This window comes from Pogona vitticeps, chromosome 2 (assembly GCF_051106095.1).
Source record: "Pogona vitticeps strain Pit_001003342236 chromosome 2, PviZW2.1, whole genome shotgun sequence".
Classification (NCBI taxonomy): domain Eukaryota; kingdom Metazoa; phylum Chordata; class Lepidosauria; order Squamata; family Agamidae; genus Pogona; species Pogona vitticeps.
In genome coordinates this window covers 99,659,407-99,685,746 of record NC_135784.1, presented here as the reverse complement: position 1 = coordinate 99,685,746, position 26,340 = coordinate 99,659,407, and the positions used below count along the sequence as shown (strand labels likewise).

At 41.4% G+C, this 26,340-nt stretch overlaps 1 protein-coding gene across 2 annotated transcripts in view; it reads right to left on the bottom strand.

The window, feature by feature from the left end:
• The window catches only part of TRPC7 (transient receptor potential cation channel subfamily C member 7), a 167,113-nt gene that overhangs the window by 119,677 nt on the left and 21,096 nt on the right, over nt 1-26,340 (bottom strand). The gene's annotated exons all lie outside the window — the stretch shown is intronic.

Below are 26,340 nucleotides of genomic sequence, written 5' to 3'. Positions count from 1 at the left end.
TCCCCATGTCCTCTTGGAAAAGTGATGTGCCTTCTCCTAGCAAACCTTCCTGCTATGGATTATCCATCTTTGATTTTTTGATATGGTAGTACTAATTTTGGATGCCCAGTAGGTCTATTTAGGTGTCCTTGATTCACGTATACCCAACATGCATGAAAGTTTGCATTCTACCCCCCTGCTATCTGTCTGCCGTTTGTCATCTTCCTGCATGTAGAAGCAAAGGAGCATGAAGAGAGACAGCCATACTATCCATAGGCGTTCTCCCCATGAGTTGAGACCCTGATTTTCCTGGGTCCCAACTAATATGGAGTGCCCTCACATAGAGTGGGACTCTTCCTCTTCAGACTAATCATTCTCAAAATGTAAGGAAGGTGATGATAGTGGCAAAACAGAGAGACAGGGCTAGCAAGCTCCCCTTGTGCATGGCAAGTAATGTATAGGCAAATAACACCAGAATAGACCTAGTGTTTCTCTCTAATCCTCATTACTCCTTATCACTCCTCAGGAGCTTAATGGACAGCAGCATAGAGACTTTGGCTGACATAGAGGTTGAGGGAAGGAAGGCTCAGGATAATTAGACCTAAACAAAGTAGCCCACAACTATTGTTGAAGAGGAGAGCCCTCTGGAAGAAAAGAAGGAGAAAAAGGCAAGCTTGGGGGTAGAGGATATAAAGGTTGCCATTGAGGAAACAGGGGCAAGTCAGTGGACAAGAAGGAGAGGAGAGAGGAGGCCATCTCAGAGGGGAGGACTCCTGCACTGAGCAGGAGGCTGGACTTGATGGGCCTAAGAGCCCCTTCCGACTTCATGATCTTATGATACTAAGTGGCTTCTTCTGAGTGGAGCCTTTTTCTGTAGTACCTTTTCCCAGCTTTGAAATACCCTCCCAGAAATGTATATTGGTGCCTACTTTGTAGCATAGGTCTTGCATACTTGGAAAGCCCCCAAATTTATAGCGGGGTTCACCTTTCTATTTGGTTGCCTCTCTTTGTTTCTTTTTGGGCAGCAGGCAAAAGCATTTTCATTCTTTCAGGCCTTTTTATCCTCTATTTTTGCTGAGATGCTGTGTTTTTAAGTTGCTTTACGTCTGGGATATTTATGGATCTTTCGTGATGTCTATTTTTAATTTATTTTGTGTGTTGTATTATGATTTTTAAAATCTGATTTATACAGATTTTTATTATGTTGTGCCGCCCCACAAGCTATAAGCTATAAAACAACTAATACATTTTAGAAACAAATAAATATTTCCCAGCCACTAATTCTGCCCTGCCTATGCCTTCCACCTCATTTCCACATCAGCACTCTGAGGCAAGCACATGGCTTCAAACACTATTTTGCCTTGAAACAAAAGGTCAGTTTGAGATTCTCTGTCACTTTATTTCCTTTCCTTATGGGAAATAAAAGTATACATATATATGTATAAGAGATGATGATGATAATGATGAGGATGATTCAAAAACTCCAGGCACAGTCAAAATTATAAAATATTGACTAGTATTATATAATAGATATAAGTTTAAACCAAAAACCGAAGTATCTGTTAAATATCGACGCAGTATGTATGCTGTTCCTAATACAGCCATTTTTAGAGCTATGATGGTGATTTCTGAAATCTGCAGCTGCTTACAATACTGTGTGAAGTTTCTTGATATTGTTCCCAAAACCCCAATGACTACAGGGACCACTGGAGTATGCTTCTTCCAGAGGCAAGATGTTTTGATTGCAAGGTCTCTGTACTTTGTTAGTTTTTCCAATTCTTTATTTTCAACTCTGGCATCCCCTGAAATTGCAATGTCAAGTGATCCGTCCATTTATTCATTCTATTACTATGCCTGGTGTGTTATGTGCAAGGTTTCTGTCCATTTGGATCCAGAAATCCCACAAGATCTTGACTTCCTCATTTTCTGACTCTTTCTCTACCTGATGTTTCCATGGGTTTTTGGAGGCTGGCAAGTTATATTTTTTGCATAATGACCAATGCACTAACTTTGCCACTCTATCATGTCTAACTTTGGAATCTGTGCAATCTTTGGACATTCACAGATGAGGTCTGACACAGTTTCATATTTTTCTTTGGGGTGAGAGGAAAGTCCATTCTAACAGCTGAGTGGCAGAACATGTGCTATGAATGTATAATATGATTCTAGCTCTTTTTTGGGTGGTGGGGGTGGTATATTTAGTTAAAACATCTCAGGTTGCAGCAAGCCTGGGAAAACACATTAGTCCAACTAGGGCAGTCACTGCTCCATTGCCAAAAGGGAGGACATGGATGACAAGGAACACAACAGAGGATTGCATTCTTCATAAAAAAGGAAGAGGATTTGCATTACATGCATATATATGATAATTTTCACTAATATATGGAAATATCACCACAATTAGACATTTTTGCTCTAATTCAAGTGGAATTACACTACTGCTTCCTGTAGTGCACAAGATTGTGACTATGTAACCATCCAGGGACACAGCACTGTGAAGAACGATGGGATATATAAGTTACTCAAATAAGTAAGAAGGCATTGTGTTTAACAACTCTCTGAAATGCTCTGTACCTTCAATTTTTTGCTAGTCACTATTTTAAACAAGCAAGGTCATTATCATTTTGTTGACATATCTAGGTAGACAACAACCAGGTATTTCAGAGGAATGGGTTTGAAGAGCGCTTTCAGAATGTCAACTCCTAGAACTGACCTCTCATCTGAAGTTCATACAGACTTGGCATGCCATGCCATCTCCTTTGTGCCATTGATCAGTAGTTGTATCAATGTGTGTGTAGCTTACATCCAAACCATTTTACTTTAAAAATGAGAGAGAGTTGATTAGATAGATTTACCAATCAAAGCTTCTAATTTCCTGCTCAATGAGGGAGACTCTCAGAGAAAGAGGTTACGATGACCACTTACACATTGCAAAGAAGGAAGATATGCATCAGCAAAGAGGAGGACAGCTTTTCAAAAGGAAGACGGTCCTCCCTAAAGGAGGGCATAAGGCCACCCTGTCCACCTTCTTTGAGAATTGCTTCCTGGTAGAGTAGACAATGTGGGATTAGAAGCACTGATGGTTATGTTAGGCAGATGTTATTAGATAATCAAATGCTATAATTCTCATCATTCCTGCCTGTGCTGGGAATGATGGTATGTGTGATCTAGCAAAATCAAGGTTGGAAACTACTAGATAAATAAATATCTTGGTTCAATGTAAAGTGATTTCCGGTTATCTGAAGAAAAGTTTGAAGGTTCCATCTCAGACAAACAATTTAGCTGGTATGATAATCCAAAGTTTTAATTCACATCTCTCTACAATATCTCACTTTCTCTGCTGTCACTCCATTGCCCTTATGTTTGGTCCATGTTAAAAAAAAAACCCCAGCATTTATAGAAAATGAACTGGGGGAACAGAACTATACTTATAACAGTTGAGATGCAGCAAATCTAAATTTGTTAGCAAAATGGTTCATTTCCCCATTTAGTAGACCAAATCTTTGCTCTCCTGACAGCATTTGACCAATGAAACAAAGCAGTCAAATGGGCATGGGGGGGGGAATCAGTGACTGCAAGACAAAAGCAAAAACAACTCCTCTTTTTTGTATGATTAAATAGCTTCTGTGCCAAATAAGACAGGAAACCATCTTAAAAAGGGAGAGGGGGACAGGATTCATCTCTCCTTCCCTTTTGTTGTGCAGAATAAAGAAAGGGTAACATCCTCCCACCTTGCTTCTCCAAATTATTTGAAAAATCATATACATACTGTACGTAACAATGGTCTGTCTGGTCTTTCCTGGCACATGTCATCTCATGCTTAGAAAATGAATCTACCACTTTCTTCTGTTATTTACAACCAGTTACAGAGTGGTAAATTCTGACATGCAGGCATTCATCATGACAGTCCCCTTAGCCGTACACTCCCAAAGATTAAGTCCAAGAAGGCAAGTAGCCTTGCTGATCTACTGCTCTCTCTCTCTCTCTCTCTCTCTCTCTCTCTCTCTCTCTCTCTCTCTGTGTGTGTGTGTGTGTGTGTATCAGGATTTAACACTCTATAACTGGCTGTCAATAGCAGTAGAAATTGGGGAATTGATTTTCTAAATATGACAAGACATGTGCCTAGAAAGACCAGGCAGACCACCGTTACATATACGGAGCCTCATGGTGCAGTGGTTGAACTCCTGTACTGCAGCCAAAAGCTGTGCTCACAACCCGGAGTTCAATCCCAGGTAGCTGGCTCAAGGTTGACTCAGCCTTCTATCCCTCTGAGGTCGGTAAAATGAGTACCCAGCTCGCTCGGGGAGGGGGCAATGTGTAGCCTGCATAATTAACCTGTAAACCACCCAGAGAGTGCTTGAAGTGCTATAGGGAGGTATATAAGCTGCACGCTTCTACATATGATATGATTTTTCAAACTGTTCGGAGTGGGGATGAAGGAGGATTTGTGATGCATACAACAATACTACGTTCTTTGCCTCCTCTGCTGCTGTGGGGGTTGCAGTTCAACTTAGAGGAAACAGGACAGATTGGAAGGAGAAACAGATGGTGTCACCATTCTGGCTAAACGAAAAGCCCCACCGCTTTGATCCTTCACAACCAGTCGTGACATGTCTCCATGGGACTCACACTTGTGTCTATTTGGGAAAAAGGAAGTGAGAGCTTCTGAATGGTGAGGAAGTGATGAGGTCAGGTGGCTGAGGAGTCAGCCCATGGCAGGTTAGAGCCTCCTTCCTTGCAGCTGGGGTGAGGTGCAATGCAATACAAAGAAGGAAAACAGAGACCACTGTGCCAGCCATCTTTCTGCCCCTCTCTCATTTCCTGCTTGTCCGTCTGAGAAGAATGCTAGAGCACCCAGCAATGAGATGAGGAAGTTACTGGGCAGGAGTCCTCCTGAATTAATTTCACTGAAATCAATGCACAATGGATTGATATTCTATCTATCTGAAACACAGGCAACAGAATCACAAAAGCTCGATTCGCATGCCTGTTCTCTTCAGTGGGATGCTCTTTTCATCACAGCTATGAATGGATCTTTAAGGTATCTTAAAGAGGAGCTTTTGTTGTTGTTCAGTTTGATCTTGGGAGGGGGGAGCAGCAAGACTAGGCAGGGTGATCCTTGCAGGCTGCAGGGAAGTGAAAGCGGCTCAAGGAGAGAAAAGCAAGGTCGTCTGTTAGCAGGCAGTGCCCAGGTCTAGTTAGCACAGAAGGCTAGGGAAGTAGAATGGCCAGTCCCAGTGGGGCACACTGGAGAGCAGTGGGGCACAGCAAAGAATCAGTAAGACAAGGATTTTCCAAAGCAACCTAAAAGTTCAAAGAAGGGGAACTCTAGTCTGGAAGTTCTGTGATTTGCCCACTTGTGGCTGCTGACCCAGCTGTTGGAAAGGAAATCTGTAGTTTGGGCAGTTATGAACTGAGTCTTTCCCCGTAGCAATTTTCTTGACTCTACTGGAACCCTGGAAGCAATGGTCACATCACTTCTGTTTGTGGCAAATGTTTATCAGGTAAGAGAGAAGGAACTGTTTCGTTTTTTTTTTCTCAAGAACAGAATAAGTGCTGAATTGACATGTTGGCTACAATAAAGTAGGAGACGCAGTTAAAACAAACAACTAATCTATATTAATGGCATTACAGTTGCAATAGAAAAGCCTAACCCTAATCATGACTAAATAGGCATGAGCATGGAAGAGAAGTAACTGCATGTTTGTGTGATGATTTGTGTTTTTATGTGTATTAGAATGGGATATGTAGTCCTAAGATTGTCCCAATAGCATCCATCTTGATTTAAAGTCTGTTCTGTAGTAGGAAAGTTTTTCATGCTATTTCAGAGAAGTTTCGCTCTCTGATTATCTCGTTGCTAAGATGAGTAGAGAGCAGAGACTTTCGTAGTCAAAATAATTCTGCCACAAAGTATGATAACAACGGAAGCTCCATGAGAAAGTTAGGCGGGACAACAAGACCCAGGAGGGGGTGTTCCTTATGAAGAATTCTGGGAAGAAGAAGGAAGTTGGTAAGGAGTTGGAAAAAGATGGAGTTGGACTGAGAAAGGTCAGACACGTGCTTTTTCCTATAATGGATTATACATTTTGCTATGGACTGTTTTTCCTACCATGGACTGATGGAAGTTAACTGGATTTCATCTAGCGTCAGCCTATGAAGACCCAAGACACGTGAGATGGACTGTGTTATGCTTTTTATTAGTTAGCATAATTCTATTTCTTTATTTTTCTAGCTGGAGTGGGGAGGGGTGTATTCCGTTTGTCTTGATATGGAAATGTACCTACTGAACTATTTTACCATCAACTGAAACCTTTTCTAAAGCAATTCTTTTCAATAAAGCAGTAATGATTTTGATTTGCATGCATTGGTTCTTGTACAGACTAGCTGAATGTCTAATTGGCCATGTGTGTTTGCTACCAAAGATTTAGAGCCAGATTATTCTGAGTATAACTCATGGATTTGTCTGTGTGTGTTGCTTTCTTAATAAAGGGGATTGGCTTGTGAGGAAGAAGTTTAGACAGGACCTTGCTGAGACCTAAGGGCTCTGCTCAGCAGTCAGAGGTTTGTCTGGATTTCGGACTCATCCCAGTCTCCGGCACCCCCGTAAATCTCTTTGGAGATAAGGGGCTGCTTATATGGTGGCAGCGGTGGGATGAAACACGGGCTTTGATTTATTGCGTTTACTTTGGCTTAAGTTGAAAGCAGCAAGCATCTCAATGCATGTGCTTTTCACAGCTGGGAAATCCCAAGCCTTGGCAGAGGGGTTTCTTCCACGCTATTTACTTTGAAGGGCTATAAATTAGCTATATTGCATTTTTCTTTTCAGCTAAGGGTCTTAAAGAAAGACTTAGCTTTAAGCGAAGTCTGTAAGAACTAATGCTTTGGTTATGTAATTGGGCTGTTTAATGAGTAGACATTTTCATGCAAGTAAGTGGTCACCCTTCTGAAGCTCCAGGGTAGGGCTGTTTTCTGCCAGAGTGTTTTATGGCTTTGCCCTTGCCCTACAGTTTCGGTTACAGGGGCAGGGAGAGGATTTTTCCTTTTGGGTCAACTTGGCGTCTGCGTTAGTTGCAGCTTGCATGGAGCAACACTTAGAAGGAGAGGAATTTTTGGAGTTGCCTGGAGAGCAGTTTGTGACTCAGAGGACAATTAAGATTAAGGGATTGCGAACAGGTGGAATTAAGTACAGTCTCACAGCTGAGGATATCCAGAACCTACTTGAATCTGATCCAGATCAGACTTGGTCTAAGTTGCAACAGATGGATCAGGCAGAGGAAATGGCGGGTGCCAGCACTCCAGTAGGGAGGGGAGTGCCAGCCAGAGACATTTCTGATGGAACAGCAGGAGCAGCAGCAGCAGCAGCCGGTGCTGAGGGTCCTGATCCTAACAAGAGTCTATCACCAGAGGATAAGTTAACAATGATGTTTGCAAATTTTGTTGCTTGTCACACTCAATCTATTCATAATCAGAATATTGCTGATCAGTTATTGAAGCAGTACAGAGAGAAAAAGGTGGAGCATTTGGTTAATGAGCTGAAGGAAAAAGAGGAGTTTAAGAACTCAATAGCCAGTGTTGATAGAAGCAATCTACCTTACTACCATGATGGCGATGATATCTTATCATTTTTATCTATATATGAACAAGCATGTAGAGATCTTAGGATACCTGAGGCCTGGTACCTCCAGTTAATGCGTACGCAGTGTTCTGGGCAACTTGCCAACATTGTAGCCAAATTATCTGGTGAGGACACTGACTGGCCTATTTTTAAAGAGGTGGTAAAGAGAAAATTTGGTTTTACTTCGGAAATACTGAGGCAGAACTTTAGAAAACTGAAAAAGCAGCCTAATGAGTGTTATTCTGCACTAGCTGACAAGATAGAACATCTAGGTGATCAGTGGTTGAGTTCCTTGGGCGCCAGTACCTTTGAGGATTTAAGAACTGTGTTGTACATGGAGCATTTTCTTAATTTAGTGCCTTCAGAAATAAGGAGTACTTTGTTGGAGAGAAACTACAAAGACTTGCAAACCCTTGCTTTAAAAACTGATGAAATTCTCTCCCTTAAAATGCATGAACCTGCTGTTAGGGCAAAGACTGCACCAGTAGTGCCTAAGAGACAGAGTCATCTTGATTTTAGAAAGTCTTTTTCTCAAGAGCCCAGGCAAAGTTCATTTGAGCAACGCAGGAGCCTAGCTCCTAGCCAGAGTAAAACACCTCTTAAATGTTTTGAATGTGGTGGCTCTCATCTGCGACGAGATTGCCCAAGGTTGAATGTGCCAGCTAGCCAAGTTAAGGAACCAGCTAGAAAAACACCTGTCCCAGCTCCACGCAGATCTAAAGCAGGCACTCCCAAGATGGCGTATGTAAGTTCTGTGCCAGCGGGAACTCAGCAAGTGCCAGCTGCCAGTAATGCAGTTTCTGTGCCTCACCAGTCAAGCATTGTGCCTTCACAGAGTCAGGAAGGAGTTAACTTAACTGTAACCCCTTCGCAAGCCAGTGGAATGCAGGCAGCAGTAAACCAATATGTGCCTAGAATTTTGGACTTACAAATTGCTTCAATTTCCTCAGAAATTGTAAAAGAGACTGCATCAGGAGAGAAATTTTCCATTATGGATCCTGATTGCATAGTACCAACTACACAAAGGGACTGGGCAACCCGCACATTTTCTGAGGTGGTTTTTCTTCACATACCTGGAGGTGATATGGCTTTAAGTGCTTTTCGTGACTCGGGTGCCGACATTTCTTCGATAAGCAGACATTTTCTAGACCCCACTTTGATTCTGAACAATCTGAGGTGTCCAATAAAAACTTATGGGTCTATAGAGACTGAGCAGAAGTATGTCGCTTTGGCATATGTAAAAATTACCTACAAGTCCTGGTCAGATGCAAAACATATTTTAACTCATGAGGGAAAACCTGATTTTCTTCTTGGAAATGATCTTGCTTTTTTAGATCACATGCAGAGTCAAAATGTAGTTTCGATGCAAGTAGTCACCCGTTCTCAAAGTAGGGAGATGCATGGTCCTGAACCGGAGCAGGAATCCACTGAGGATAGCTCAGATGGAGACCTTACCCAACAGCAGCCTCTTGTGACCGAACCCGATAATGCAGCTAAAACGGAAATTACAATAGAGGAGGTGATACCTAAGGGATCAGAGGACTTTAGACTGAAGCAACTTAATGATCCCACTCTAGCTTCTTTAAGGTCACAAGCAGACAACTATGCTGAACGTCCTGCGCATCAGCAAGTTAGTTTCCTGTGGGGAGAAAATGGACTTTTGTACAGAGAATATTTCCCCAAATCCAACTTGGATGCCCAACCTATTCAACAGTTAGTCGTGCCTACTGAATATAGACTGAGAATACTAGAAATGGCTCATGACCATCCGAGTAGTGGGCACCAGGGAATACAAAAAACCCTAAAGAGGATTTCTCAACATTTTTACTGGCCTGGTATTTCAAAAACTGTAAAGGACTATGTCAGTTCTTGTGACTATTGCCAACGCACAGGCCATCAAACTGACAAGGTAAAGGCCGAAATGCAGATTATGGAGATCCCTGACCAAGTGTTCCAGTGTTTGCAAATGGATGTGCTAGGACCTTTTGTTCCTACTAAATCTAAGAAGAAATACATCATTTCTTTCATCTGTTCAGCCAGTAGGTGGATCGAAGCCTATGCTATTAGCAACCTTACAGCTACCACCATAGCTAGAATCATCGTGGACTTGTGCTCGCGTATTGGAGTACCATCCAAAATAATTTGTGATCAAGCAGGAGCCTTTACAAGTGAACTTATGCGCAAGATATGCGAGATAAGTGGAATAACCATCAGTTTTAGCACGGCCCATCATCCTCAGTCTCATGGTATGGTGGAAAGAGGTCAACAAACTTTGTTTAGGATGATTAAAACTTTGACCCAAGAATATGGAAACATTTCGGATGAACTTTTGCCTTTTGCTTTGTTTGCTTACCGTAGCTCAGCTCATTCTTCACTAGGTGGCTTTTCTCCAAGTGAGGTGGTGTTTGGAAGAAATCTACAAGGACCATTGGACTTCCTGAAATCCGATTGGGAAGGTGTGGTTAAAAGTAGTATTGTGCCAGTTGCTGATTTTGTCAGAAAACTTCAAGAGAAACTCTTGGCTGTCCAGGAGTTGGCCAGAGACAATTTGTTGGACGCTCAAGCAAGTCAGAAGTTCTTCCACGATAAGAGATCCAGACACAGGGAATTTTCTGTGGGTGATTTGGTACTTGTTCTGAACCCACTCAGACCTTCTAAGTTAGAAGTTGTCTGGGAAGGTCCAGGTGAAATTGTTCAAAAATTGGGAAATGTTAATTATCTTGTCAAAATGTTGGATTCTAATAAGAAACCTGTTCTTTACCATGTCAATAGTTTGAAACTGTACAAAGATAGATCTGCAATGGTTTTTCAATGTCATGCTGAATATTTTCATGCTGCAAATGAACCTATTGATATGTTGTCTGAATTGCAAGATGCAGGTACATGGTCTGATAATCTTGTTTTAACAGGTACCGTTGATCAGAAAGAAAGGTTGTTTCAAATTTTAGAACAATACCAAGATGTGTTTTCAGATAAACCAGGTTACACCAAATTGATCAGTCATGTGATAACTACTGAGAACAATGCCCAGCCCATACGGTCTAGCCCATATAGAGCAATTGGTAATCATGCTATCCAAATTGAACAAGAGATACAAAAGATGTTATCTTTGGGGGTGATTGAACCGTCATTCTCCCCATGGGCTTCTCCGGTGGTTCTGGTGCCAAAACGTAACGCTCTGGGTGAAATTCTCGAGGAAGTAAGATTTTGTGTTGATTACAGAAAGTTAAACAGTGTTACTGTTCCAGATCCATACCCATTGCCTAGAATGGATGATTTAAGTGAACATCTTTCAAAGGCTAAGTTTATCAGCATTCTCAATCTGAAGAATGCTTATTGGCAGCTCGATTTGGCTGAAGATTCACGAGATAAGACCGCTTTCATTACACACGTGGGAACTTTCCGTTTCTGAAGATTGCCATTTGGTTTGAAGAATGCTGGTGCTTCATTTCAAAGGATGATAGACAAACTTTTACAAGGTTTACCTTTTGCAAGTGCTTATCTTGATGATGTTGCCATTTTCAGTTCTGATTTTGATTCTCACATGTCTCACATTGAAACTGTTTTGTCCAGACTTCAGCAAGCAGGACTGACAGTCAAAGCCAGCAAATGTCAATGGATGCAAGGAAAAGTCATGTACTTAGGTCATTTGATTGGGCAAGGAGAAATTCAGACTCTGCAAGCCAAAGTGCAATCTATTAATGATTGGCCTATTCCAAAAACTAAGAAACAGGTACGCTCGTTTTTGGGCCTAGTTGGCTACTGCAGAAAATTTATTCCTGATTTCAGTCATTTGGCTTCACCTCTGACAGAGCTCACTAAGAAGAGACAGCCTGTCAAGGTAAAGTGGACACCAGAGTGTCAAGGTGCCTTTGATGTTTAAAAGCTAAGATTATGGATGCACCTATACTGAAATCCCCTGATTTTGACAAACCATTCATTTTACAAACAGATGCCTCTGAATTAGGCCTTGGAGCAGTATTGTTACAGCAAGGAGAAGATGGGAACCTTTACCCTATCTCATACTTCTCTAGAAAACTCTTGGATAGAGAGAGAAATTACGCAGTACCTGAAAAAGAAGCTCTTGCTATATTTTGGTCTCTAAATTTACTTAGACCTTACCTATGGGGGTGTAAGTTTACACTCCAAACAGATCACAGAGCTTTAGTTTGGTTGCAGAAGATGAAATCTCACAACCAGAAATTGTTGAGATGGAGTCTAGCATTGCAAGATTTTGATTTTGAAGTTCAACACATTCCTGGAAAATTGAATGTAGTGGCAGATGGTCTTTCTAGAATGTACTGTGAAGATTCTTATGAACCTGAACGTTGAAACAATGTATTCAACAGTGTGCTATGTTTCAGTATTGTAATAGTTAATCTGTAGTTGAATTTTGAGATATAACCAGTTAATTACTTTGAATTACTTTTTAGTTACTTTTGCTTGATTTCTTAAAATTAGATCAGATTTACTGCTCTGAATTTTAATGATTATCAGGGGTGGCATGTGATGATTTGTGTTTTTATGTGTATTAGAATGGGATATGTAGTCCTAAGATTGTCCCAATAGCATCCATCTTCATTTAAAGTCTGTTCTGTAGTAGGAAAGTTTTTCATGCTGTTTCAGAGAAGCTTCGCTCTCTGATTATCTCGTTGCTAAGATGAGTAGAGAGCAGAGACTTTCGTAGTCAAAATAATTCTGCCACAAAGTATGATAACAACGGAAGCTCCATGAGAAAGTTAGGCGGGACAACAAGACCCAGGAGGGGGTGTTCCTTATGAAGAATTCTGGGAAGAAGAAGGAAGTTGGTAAGGAGATGGAAAAAGATGGAGTTGGACTGAGAAAGGTCAGACACGTGCTTTTTCCTATAATGGCTTATACATTTTGCTATGGACTGTTTTTCCTACCATGGACTGATGGAAGTTAACTGGATTTCATCTAGCGTCAGCCTATGAAGACCCAAGACACGTGAGATGGACTGTGTTATGCTTTTTATTAGTTAGCATAATTCTATTTCTTTATTTTTCTAGCTGGAGTGGGGAGGGGTGTATTCCGTTTGTCTTGATATGGAAATGTACCTACTGAACTATTTTACCATCAACTGAAACCTTTTCTAAAGCAATTCTTTTCAATAAAGCAGTAATGATTTTGATTTGCATGCATTGGTTCTTGTACAGACTAGCTGAATGTCTAATTGGCCATGTGTGTTTGCTACCAAAGATTTAGAGCCAGATTATTCTGAGTATAACTCATGGATTTGTCTGTGTGTGTTGCTTTCTTAATAAAGGGGATTGGCTTGTGAGGAAGAAGTTTAGACAGGACCTTGCTGAGACCTAAGGGCTCTGCTCAGCAGTCAGAGGTTTGTCTGGATTTCGGACTCATCCCAGTCTCCGGCACCCCCGTAAATCTCTTTGGAGATAAGGGGCTGCTTACAGTTTGCTCCTTGAAGAGTCAGGAAAGAAAGGAAGTGAGACTGATAGGTGGACCCTGAGAATATCAATCTCACAACAGACTGTCACAAGGACAGACAAGCCTCTGACATATCTACTCACAACTCTCCCTTGTGGGCATCTGGGCTGGAGAGGTGTGAAAAGGCAATATTGGGAGGATGTCGGGCCTACAGTGTTTGTAGCATGAGAAGGATTAACCTCTTTCTCTCTTTCTTCCCCTTTGTCTACACAAAGATCCATGCTCAATAGAATGGCATTCAGCTCACTTTTGTATTCACAGCTTGTGAGATGGTTATGGTGGTTATATCCTCTGTTTCTGTGTTTGTAAATATTTACATCGGACTTCTCCAACATAGTTTCCAGAACGGGCACAAATATGCAGCCTGATGTATTAGCATGTTGTGAATTTTCAAATGGAGGTAATTTGACAGGCAGAAGAAAGAGCTCTTAAGAAATAATAGTTTTTTTGTTTAATGTTATGAATTACTTTAATCTGTTTTTATATTATAAACCTGGCTCACTGTTTGCTTATTATAAATTGTTGGTACATAATATTTATTGAATTCTATAGACTTGTGGTTCATAATCAGGCCTGCTGAGACAACCACCCTCAAGTTTTTTGTCCTCGGCCTCCCACATGGAAGCTCTCCTGAAGCAAAGAGTAATATAATTAAGTACCTATTAGAAGCCTACCATTTATTCCTGCTCTCAGCTCACTCAGTGAAATGTATTTGTGTGTAAATGTGAAGACAGCCTCCATACATAATGCCTACCTGCCGTGTATAGCCATTTAATGCCTAGACTACTCACCATGGAAAAATAAATTCAAAAGGTATGTTTTATAATTACCAGAACTATAATGAAATTCACGGCCATGATTTATTATTGGCTGCCTTTCCCCCGTTTCCCATGGTTAATTCACCTCCAGTTCTTTTGTTATTGCCAACACATAAGAATTCAAAAATATTAATGGAAGGGAAGCTTAGGAAACTTCACTTTCCACTAAGAGTCCAGAGCTAAAATGCATATTAAATATTATTATTAAATGCATATTCACGTATGTTAAGCTTTATGTTCTTTTTGTTCACATGAGGACTAAAACTGGGGAGGGGACAGAACCTCCAATATCTGCCCCCTTATTCCAGGGGTGAGTAATATCGAGGCCTCTCTGGTGTTGCTGAACTACATCTCTCATCCTTTCTCATTGTTGGCTGCTTTGGCCAGAACTGCTGTGAACTACCATCCAGAAGCATCTGGAGGTTTACATTTGCCCACCCCCACCATTGACATTAGATTGTTTCTATTTAAGAAGCATTGAAGCTTCTTCACAATCTTAAAGGGAGAGCTTCCCACTTCTGAAGATTACAGCAAAGAAATGCAAAGAAGAAATGCAAAATTCTTCCCTGCCCTGCCCTCCAAAGGAGAACTGGCTGGAAGTTTGCAAATTAGCAGTTTCTCCAAAGGGACAGCTTTAATGATCTTAAAAAACCGTTCCCTTTAAAAGGAAGATTTTCTCATGCTAAATAGGGTCACTTGAGGTGCAGTGTGGTCTTATGACCCGGTCAATTCTTGCATGTGGTAGAAAGGATCACACCACACACTTCTGTCTGACCTTAAATAACCTTAAGCAACCCTCTTTAGCCCAATACTCCCTGCCCCAATTTGGCTGTCTAGGCAAGGCCTATGTTTTCCAAAATCCCACCGAAGCCACTGGATTTCAATTTCTTTCATATAGTTGATAATGACCATGATCCTGATCATCATAAATCAAATGCATTGTCTGGCATGCAACATAGCTTTAATCAGAAACCTTTTCCTTAGTTACTTGAAGACAATTCCAACAGCTGGTATGTTAATTGGTTGAAGAGAAGAGAATGGTAGGTTCACTAACTCAGCAAACAGAACTTCGTGCTATCACATTCTAGCTGATGATCAAGAGAAACCAGATCTAAGAACCAATGAGGAGATACCACTACTGTGTTTCCCTCTGTGTAAGTCCCAAGGTGTACTATGGCTCTTCAGCAGTAATGCAGTGGTAAATTTTGGAGTGCTGCAGCTTTGAATGTTCATGTGAGGGCAAAAATGGGCACTTGCCACTCCCAAATCTTAAATGTAAATTATTTTAATGTACACAGAGAGAAGTGCTGTACTGTAGTAATCCATACTATGTGCACAAATGATGCTACAGTGGTGCCTCGCTTTACGATTGCCCTGCATTATGACAAATCTGTTTTATGACGATCTTTTTGCGATCGCAACTGGGATCGCAAAACGATGATCTAAATGGGGGAATTTCGCTTTGTGGTGATTGGTTCCCTGCTTCGGGAACCAAATCTTCGCAAAATGATGTTTTTCTAACAGCTAATCTGCGGTTTCATAATTAAAATGGCTCCCCGCTAACTTCGCAGCCAGATACCTAACTCACTGAGCTATTCAACCAGCTTGCAACTTTAGTCCCTATAGAAAAGCTTCTGTAGATTCAGAGTCACTTACCTCTGAACACAGTTTCAACTTCTAAAATGCATGCCAATCAAACAAAGATATTCAGCCAGATGAACTACAACTTTCAGCTTTTAATTAAACATCAAAAAAAAAAAAAATCTTGCAAAGACTTCTCTGCATTTCAATTGCTGGCATGTAGAAAGAACCCTATGAATCCTCCTCTTTCTTTGGCTTCCTGTGTTAATCTCTCATAAACAACAGTAAAACTTGAAAACCTTGTTATAATCTCATGCACTTGTGTGAACCAGGAGCATCCATCAATTTTCCTGGTCTCCTACAAAACATGTCATACCACTTGTTCTGAAAAATACTGAGAGCTGTCCACTTCCCATTACACTACCCTTAAATCTTAATAGCATATCACATAGAAAAACTGTTCTGAGACTGGCAGTGTTATGGAGGAGCTGGCATCATTCAAAAATACAATTCACTTTATCAACACTAAGGGCTAAAACATATTGTTAGTTCTACAAAAACAGACTCACTGCATCAGTAGGACTTCCACATGTGTTGACTTAATAAGCCATATTCATTCCTTGGGTCTCCTCTAGTTATGACTAACAGCTGGATTGAGTCTTAAGGCCTATTGCATAGGATTTGGGAAGAGTCAATGCATTGATGTCAGATAGCAGAGACCCCAAGACAAAGAGTTTTCTTAAAACAAATCACATGAAGAAACTAAATCAAATGCCTAGCAATTACTTCAGTTAAGCATGATGACAACCGTTTGCATAGCCCTGTTTAAGTCTGTTAAATCAACTTCCAAATGAAGTCTCCAGAAAAAGAATAATTGGTCCTGAAAGATTCCCTTGTAGAGTGGATACACCAAATAGTTGCCTCTGAGATCTAAAAGGGGTAGGAAAACATTTAGGGTGGTAGAAGAGACCAGCCCGAAGCAGAGAGTAGAGGCTGATTTTATAAGTCATGTTCATTTGGTAGGTTTACTCGTGGAAGTCAACCCATCTTCCCAAACTAAAGAAGGCTGGGTGGGTTGATGTGATGTAGATGTGAAGACCAATAGAATCATAGAATAGTAAAGTTTGAAGGGCCTATAAGGCCCATCAAGTCCAACCCTCTGCTTGATGCAGGAATACAAATCAAAGCATATCTGCCAGGTGGTTGTCTAAATTTCTCTTGAATGCCTCCAGTGTTGGAGCACTCACCACCTCTCCAGGTAATTGGTTCCACTGTCGTACTGCTCTAACATTTTGGAGGATTTTCCTGATGTTCAATCGAAATCTGGCTTTCTGTAATTCAAGCCCAGTGGTGCATGTCGTGCACTCTGAGATGATAGAGAAGGGATCCTTCTCCTTCTCTGTATGACAGCCTTTCAAGTATTTGAAAAGTGTTATCACATCATCCCTCTGCCTTCTTTTATCAAGGCAAGAGAAAAGGGGCATGTACTTCACTGTTGCAACCTTTGTATGGCAATCCATATAAGAGAAGAAAGAGGAGAAATCTTTTTTGCAGTGCTGATGATAAATGTCATTTTCCCCCAGGATTTGTGTCCTAATTACTGTTCTGTGGCAATCATCAGTACAACTGGCTATAGGTACTTTCTCTGGTTTAGTCATGGTGAAAGAACCATGTTCTCTATTTTTCAATTGAATTGTTATGTATTTTTCTGTTTCACTAGATTGTCTACTATCTTACACTGAAATTACAGGATAGCTCGAGCTCAGTCAATAGAACAGTTAAAGAAGCATTTTTAAGGCTCGAGACAGATAGCTTTGAAATTTCCAGGGTGCATTAACCTTTTACTTGATAGCTTTTCCCAGAATGTCACCACCGCGCTCTGTAAGGGGCGGGGCAATCCAAATGGAATACTAACAATGCTGTGAATGGAACTTTTCATGCACCCAGTTCTCTAAGGTCAAGTCCACTGGTGCAGGGATAACATGTAACATGTCAAAGGCACTCACCATTTGGGAGAGAGTGTGTTTGTGTTGCTTGTAGGTTTAAACAGGTTTCTAAGCAGAAAACATCCCATCGATACCATCAAAAACAGGAAAGTGGACTAGATAGACTCTGAATCTAACACATCTTTGTATAATCACTGTGCCATACAGCTCTGCTCTCACCTGTCCGTCACAGCTGGGCAGGGGAACCTCAGCCAATGAGACGACGGAGGGTGATGCAGAAGGGGGAGGAGCTGGGTTATATAAGGTATGTGTGATGTGTGAAAGGGGGAGTTTTGGAGAGTTTGAAAAGATGAGAGAAGTTGATTGAGAGAGTGAGATAGATTTGAGAGAGATAGTCAGTGATGGAAAAGTCTGTGTGATCTAAGTAACCGAGAAACGTGATTAACAACTTGATTTATTACCTGTGATTCACCTTTTTTATTTTGTACAAATCAATAAACACTTTATTTGTTTGAAAGAAAAACTTGTCCTTTGTGAGTAATAAGGATAGGTTGGTGGCAGCAAGTGAAGAATAGTAGTGAGCACTCTTGGAGGCCTGTATTGGTAGAGGCTTGAGAGTGGCCCGCTACATGAATATTTGCTGAATCTGATTAATTTTGTATGCCATAAAATCTAACATTCAAAATAATCACAATTGCTGATGGATTTTTTAAAAAAGCAAAATGATTCTCCAGGTTAATAATAATAATAATAATAATAATAATAATAATAATAATAATAATAATAATAATAATAATAATAATAATAATAATAATAATAATAATAATAATAATAATAATAATAATAATAATAATGCTGTCAGGTTTATTTTTCTTTTTCTTTTCTGATTTTAATCGCTATAACTAGAAAGCGAATGGGTATATAACAATGGAAAGTTCATAACATAATATGACAAGATTCAAAACAGGATGTGGCATGTAAATTAATGTGGATAAGAAGTATGGTAGGACCCCTGTATCTGTGGGGGAGAAGTTCCAAGTCCCTTCCCATGCTGAAAAATGTGGATTATAGCAAGCACTGTTATAATAGTGAACACTATACCTAGCATGGGCTCTCACTCCCTCTATTGGTCAGTTTCTGGTATTTTCTTTATTAGAAATAACATATTTCCAGGAATTTTTCTTTTAATATTTTTATAAGTGAATCAGCATATACTGATCCCATCAATATGGGGTCCTACTGTAGGTAATATATGGGTGTTCCAAGCATTGTGTTTTATAATTGCAAGTATGATAGTTATTTTTTACCACTCTAGACCTTGTACAGACCTTTGTTTCATGATTTGTCCTTCAGTGTAAGTCTGTTTACACCATCATATGCAAACATTTCATCACATCACATCACATTATATATTATATTATATTATATTATATTATATTATATTATATTATATTATATTATATTATATTATATTATATTATATTATATTATATTATATTAATGTTCTGAAACAAGAATTGCTTTCCTGGAAAATGTGTACAAAATTACAGTGAATACACCACAAACCTATACTGATGTATGTTTTAAATTACTTGTTTCCTATGGTGCATTTTTCTCTTTTTTTCTAAGTTTAATTGATTAGTATATGTCTTTTTCCATTTTCATATTCCTGTGATGTTTTTGTGCTTATCATTTTGTATTGGTTCTAGTGCTTTATTTTGTTGTAAATGGCCCTGAGTGGCCTTGACAGCTGGACGGATAGTATATTATATCAATCAATCAATCTGGGATTTGAAGAAAATCCCATTGAACTTGGTAGGGCTTATGTCTGAGTAACATATATGAAACATACATGGAACTAAATTGATCAGATGCAGCAAATGTGATTATACAAAGATTCAGTCTATCTAGTCCACTTTCCTGTTTTTGAGAGTATCAATGAGATGTTTTCTGCTAAGAGTGTGGTCCGATGGTGACTGACCTTGAGTCGGTACCCTTGTCATGGTCGGATCACCACCTAATAAAATGCATCCTCAACATGGCTCGTCCCCCCTGCAGGGAGCAGGGACCTATTGTTATGGTCTGCCCTCGAAGGCTACTGGATCCGGTTGGATTCCAGGAGGCCATGAGAGGTGCTACGACTGACCTGGCTGGCGCTCCTGTCGAGGCTCTGGTTGATGGCTGGTTCGCAGCCGTGGCTAGGGCTGCAGACATGATCGCTCCTAAACGCCCTCTGTGCCGCAGAGATCGCCCGGCACCTTGGTTTAACCAGGATCTCCGGGCATTGAAGCGGGCCGGGAGATGGCTAGAGCGCAAATGGAGGAAGGACCCGACGGATTTGAATTGGATAGCTGTTAAGGTCGCTACTAACCTTTACCTGGCTAAGGTAAAGGCTGCCAGTCGAGCATACTTCGCTAACCGGATAAGCGAAGCCTCCAACCAGCAGGCAGAGTTATTCCGTATAGTACGCGACCTATCAGGAGTTGGTCTGAGCGATGGGCCTCCCTCTAGTTTTTCGCCAGACCAATTTGCAGCATTTTTTAAATCAAAAGTGGAGGCCATCCGCCGGGACCTCTCTCCTTTTTTGAACACAGTGAGTCGAGCAGAGATGTCCAGCGCTCCGTCTTGCCCGGTGATTCTTGATACCTTTCAGCCTGTTACGCCTGACACTGTGGCCAGGGTGCTTGATCGCTGCTGTGCCACCACCTCCTCCTTGGACCCTTGCCCGGCCTGGCTAATCAAATCAGCCAGGCCTTTAACAACAGAATGGGCCACGGCTATAATTAATGGGTCTTTCCTTGAGGGCAGATTTCCATCTGCCCTGAAGGATACACTCATTAGGCCCATCAGGAAGAAACCTAGTTTGGCGGCGGACGAAATTGGCAATTACAGGCCCGTCGCCAACGTTTCTTTCCTAAGCAAAGTGGTGGAGAGGGTGGTGGCCGATCAGCTGCAAGCACTCCTGGATGAAACAGATGCCCTGGATCCATTTCAGTCAGGCTTCAGGCCACGCCATGGTACGGAGACGGCATTGGTCGCCCTGTGTGATGACCTATTGAGGGAGGCCGACAGGGGCAAAGTGTCTCTGTTGGTCCTCCTTGATATCTCAGCGGCCTTCGATACCATTGACCACGGTATCCTCCTGGGGAGGCTCTCTGAGTTGGGAATAGGTGGCCTGGCATTGTCCTGGCTCCGTTCCTTCTTGGAGGACCGTCCTCAGAGAGTTCAGCTTGGGGAGAGTGTCTCAGCCCCGTGGATCCTCAATTGTGGGGTTCCGCAGGGGTCGATTATCTCCCCAATGCTATTTAACATCTACATGAGGCCACTGGGAGAGGTCATCGGGGGTGTGGGGTCAAGTGTCATCAGTATGCTGATGACACCCAGCTCTATATCTCCTTTTTGCCAACCACAGGAGATGCCGTTCCGTCCCTTCAGTGCTGCCTGGAGACTGTATTGCAATGGATGCAGGAGAACGGGCTCAGGCTGAACCCGGACAAGACGGAGGTGCTGAGGGCGGGCGCCCCTGCAGCTCGGGATTTGGGAAACTCCCTCTCTTTTGGGGGGGGTGAACCTGCCCGCCAGGGATGTGGTCCGCAGCTTGGGGATCCACCTGGACCCGGCGCTCACTATGGAGTCCCAAGTGGCGTCGGTGGTCCGTACCGCCTTTTTTCATCTTAGGCGGATAGCCCAGCTGCGACCCTACCTTGATGTGGGGGCGCTCACTACCTTGGTACATGCGCTCGTAATCTCGAGATTAGACCACTGTAATGTGCTCTACGTGGGGCTACCTTTGGGGTTGCTGCGGAAACTACAGGTGGTGCAGAATGCGGCAGCCAGATTAATCAGCGGTGTGAAAAAATACCAACATATTTCACCCACTCTGGCCGCCTTGCATTGGCTGCCCATCCGTTTCCGCATCGACTTCAAAGTGTTGATGCTCACGTATAAAGCCCTAAACGGTTTAGGGCCTCAATACTTGGCGGAACGCCTTCTCCCGCCAAGATCTACCCGTGTCACCCGCGTGAGCCAGGAGGTGAGGTTGAGGAGCCTAACGCCGAGGGAGGCCCGGAAGGAGAAGACAAGAAATCGGGCCTTCTCAGCGGTGGCTCCTTGCCTCTGGAACAACTTACCTCCTGTGATCCGCAGGTCTCCCTCGCTGGGTGTCTTCAAGAAGCAATTGAAGACATGGTTGCTCCGGCAGGCCTTTCCATCATACACCTCTTGACTGTTTTTGTTTTTTGTTTTGTGTATTATATGATTTAATGTAGTGCTTTCTTCTTTTAGAATTGTCTATTTTCGTTGTCTTATATTATTTTTATGGTTGTTAGCCGCCTAGAGTGTCCTTTTGGACCAGATAGGCAGGGTATAAATCAAATAAATAAATAAATAAATAAATAAGTAGAAACCTTTTTAAATCTACGAACCAGACAAACACTCCCTCTCCAAATGGCGGATATCTTTTATATGTTCCTAATGAGTGATGGGAGCTTCAAAATATGAGCAACATTTCAGAAATACAGAGCTTCTTAGTCTGTACATCAAAACATGACATTTACTATCCACTTGATTGTGAAAACTTTGTCTTTTCTTACAAAGTAGCACTAGATCAATGGAAACCTGCAAGTCAAAATCCAACTGGTAATCAGTAGGGCTAAAATTGCGACACAAACATGCTGCCTCCCATTGATTTAAATGGTAGAAGTTTCTGTGAATCTACATTTCTTTTCACATGCTAAATTGTATTGAAATGAATTGAGAAAAACCTGCAGGCAGACACTATCTATATCCTGAGAGAGTGGTGGATTAGGTAAGGGTTTGTTTGCATGCTATAATGGTGGCAAGAGTCAAACCTTTGCATGCTTTCCTATACAAGTTCCATTTTGTTGAATGTTATGTATGGTATATTTAGTTATGTTATGTTTAGAGATGGGCATGAATTTGAATGGTCAGATCATGGTGGATCATCGTACTGGTACCACAGGTACTACACGGTCCCAATCCCTCACCCCTGCTCAATTCCTCTACTCATTAGCTGGTGCATGCTCCGCTCCTCTTCCTCTTCTGTCATTTCACCAGTTGTGGCAGGAGCGCAAACCTCCCTTCTCTGCCTCCTCCAGCAGCTGCCCATTCAGATGAGGAGGCAGGGCAGGGATTCCTACAGGGCAGCCTTTGGGTGGGCAGCTGCTGGAGAAGGTGGAGAAAGGAAGTTTGTGCATCTGTCATCCCTGGTGAAATGACTGAAGGGATGAGGAGAGAAGCATGGGCCAGATGGTGAGTGGAGAAATCCAGCCTGAGGGAGGGGTAGGGGATGGGACCATGCGGCACCTGTGGTGCCAGTATGACAATCCAGCACAATCTCCAGTTATGTTCTTAAAATTACAAGGCAGCTCATACAGTTCCATGGTTCATTGACGGGTAAAACTTCACTTGAAGAGAAAATGCAGTCACATGGCCTTTGGTACTTGAAGAAGGCTTGGCTCATAAATGGAGATGATGTTAATGTTCACTTACAGACCACAGGGGAGCTCCAGGTCTTTCACAAGGATAATGGCATCACATACAGTACATTAATGAATATGACTCAAAATCCTATAATAACATTGCTGACCAGTGAAACCATATCCTATTATTGTAATCAATTCTGTAATTAAATTTATTTAAACTAATAATGGGATGGCGTGGAATTTGTTCCCTTAATCGCAAGGCCTCCTAGTGATCTTGAAATGTTTGAGTTCAGTGCCATATGGAAAAATGAAAACCCCCTGTTTTGAGGATGAGCGAAAGCTAACATTGGGATGTGGCAAACAAGAAGAGGCATATGGTAGCTGATGAATAATAACAATGCAAGATTCAGCTTGTGTTAATTCTTCAGTGGTTTATTTATGTGATATTTTTAATAAGCATTAAGATTGGATACCGAGGGCATTGTCATCCAATTACCTTTAAAAATGTGAGCATTTAAAGAGATGATCAGGCAGTATCAAGCCATTTTTATACTTCCTTCCCCTCTTTATTTCATTTCCTAAGTTAGGACCTGGGACGTCTCCTTGCTTTAAGGAGGTATGGGGGATGGGGGTGGTATATTCTTTCAGATGAAGGTGACATTCTATCACTTCTGTAAAAACCACATGGTGCCTTTTAATTCTCGTTGACACATTTCCAAGCTATTACAGAAAATGTAATCAACTTATTCATGCGAGAAAAATCTTAAGCAACATAGGGAGGGTTGTATCTCACAGAGAGTGGAATTTGTCTTTTCTGGTCTAAGGTGAGAATTTGCTGCTCTTCATATAAATAGAGTGGGTCACATTTTGACCTGAGTCAAAGAACACATTTCTGCATTTTTACCAAGTTGCTGGATAATTTTAATTTGTGACTTAACAGCCACCTGCTCTGGAATGTACCTACCAAATGATATTGTGACACAGAGGTCAAAGCAATTAAATATATTTCTGAACATTACATTGGAACTCAACTCATTCAAAATGAGACTTTAATTCATTTCAGGGGGATATATGAAGGAACTACACTTCTTGGATTCTAATCTCGCTGGTTTTGGGAACATGTTTATTTGAATTCCTGGACCAGCAGCTACATTATGACAATGTTGCTTTATTTGATCTGAAATCAGTTTCATGAATTTGATAGTGAATCCAAACACAAATTCACTTACAGAAACTAACTTTTTTCTTCCAAGTTGTCATGTGTATATATAATTGCCATATAATTTTAAAAGCATAAAAAGCCTATTGAAACATTGCTGCATTAGAGTGCAGCAATAGATATTGTAAAACAGAGCAAATAGCATTTCATGAGGCAATTCTAAAAATGGAGGGGCCACCAAACAAAAAAATTATAACTTAAAACCTGGACCTTGGATCAGCACCAAATGTAGCAGGCAGTCCTGACAAGTGCTTTGTGTTTGTGTAGGAAGTAATTAACTGATGAAAAAAGATTCAGTTTCTGGGACTTTCCCTTGTGTAGTGTCACTTTGTGAATGGTAGTAAGCGCAAGAGGGCATTCTGTTGCCATCTTGACTGCTGCCATTGGTGTTGTCAACATTCAATCTGCCTTTTGCTATTTAAAGCTTGGCATCATTTTTCTTGCTGGTAATGTAGGCACAATATTGTGCAGCAATATCAGGCCATTTCCTTCCTTTTTTAATCATGGGTACAGCAGCACAACAGAGTGAATTATATTGTGGCAGAATCTTATTGGTGTCTATGTAACAGTTGTGTAGCTTGTGTAGCAAGGCACCACTGTAATTAAAAAAAAAAAAATTAAAAGCCTAACCGTAAAAAACAAAAATACAGCTCTTGTCCAGTTGAAAATTCCTTCCTGAACAATAAGTTATCAAAAGCCTACCTGACCAAGAAATGCAGTAGAAGGGGGAATGAGGTGCGGACTCATCTTCCTGGACAGTAAATTGCAGAGCTGGAAGGCCTTCCTGTGTGGACTCTCTCCAGAAGTGCCCACGAGAAGGAGGAGACTGAGAGAAGGGCTTCCCATAAAGATCTGAAAGCCTGCAAAGGCTCAGATGGGAAATTTCAGATTTATGCTTGAAGGAAAGTTGCAAAGGCCTTTATAGTTTTGAATAGTCACCAGAAATGGACTGGTATCCTGTCACATATTGTGGGTTGCCAGCACCTGGGGAAAGACAAGATGTGGATGGCTTGGGGGCCATCAGTCAAGTAGAGAAGCACCCGGAGTGCTGCCATGAAGTGGTCATGGAGTTGCTTGAGGTCTGCTCTGGCAGTGGCAGTGCCAGCGTCCCTGGTGGCTTGAATTCGGACTTCCAGGAGGGGGAATGGGAGTGCGAGGAGCAGCTGCAGGAGGGCACCAAGGCAGGGTGGTCCACACACCCCTAAGAAGTTTACACCTAAGGCGACCACCCCTGTAGTACATTGCTGGTATCTACTGCTGTCAAAAAAGAACCAGCTGCTCCCATTTGATAGTGTGTTTTTGCCATGCCTGCCTCTTCATTCCTTCAGATAGCTACCAATATTTTTATGGGGATGTATTAGCATTCACATGCTGACTTCTCAGTTAAATATTCAGCAGGATTAAGGTCAAAAAGAAAAACACAGCTGAACAGTCATTCTCTATGAAGTGGAGATTCGACTCTGTCATAGATGTTTCACCTACTTGACAGGTTCACCATTCATTAGCCTAGGAGAACTTTGTGGAACTTTCCAAAATTCCTTTGTTTCTCTGTAGGTGTTGAAAAAATGGATAACTAGAGGCAGACAGGCTGGTGGGCAGGCAGGCAGAAATTTAGCAGTACTTCATCTCTGTGAATTCAAGTTAATAAGAATTAAAGATATTCTTTAGCTCCATCTCAAAATGAAGGAAGCATAACCACAAAAATAACTTTTGAAGTATCCTTCTAAATTTCTTTCGATAGAAGGAAGATTTCAGTGCTCAGAGAGAGTGGGAAGATTGGGATGGAGAAGGCCATTACAAGATTCAAAGGACTTCTAATGAATATAATCAATAATAGATTCATTTTTAAAAGCAATACATTGTAAAAGCCATTCATTGAGACATTGTTCTGTAATCCAAAATTATATGGAATCCTGTTGGTGTCTGCATAATGTTTGCATAATTGCATCTAATTATGCAGCTAACTGAAATATATTGACAGGGTGTTGGGGTGCATCTTGGTTGCACAACTGGGTTTGTGACCAAACCTGTGACCAAGACATGCCCCAGCATCATATCAGTGAGGTGCAATTAGCTGCAGCAAGTTACACAGATCGTACATGAATACCAGTAGGATTCTGACCAATCTTACCAATAAAACCACCATCCCAAGATTCACACATTTGGCCTATATATCTAGTGCATAGGTTCCTTGATTGACATACAACCTCAAGCTTGTAGAACTCACTTGAGATATCAGGTTTCATCTCAGGGGATGTAGAATCAATTC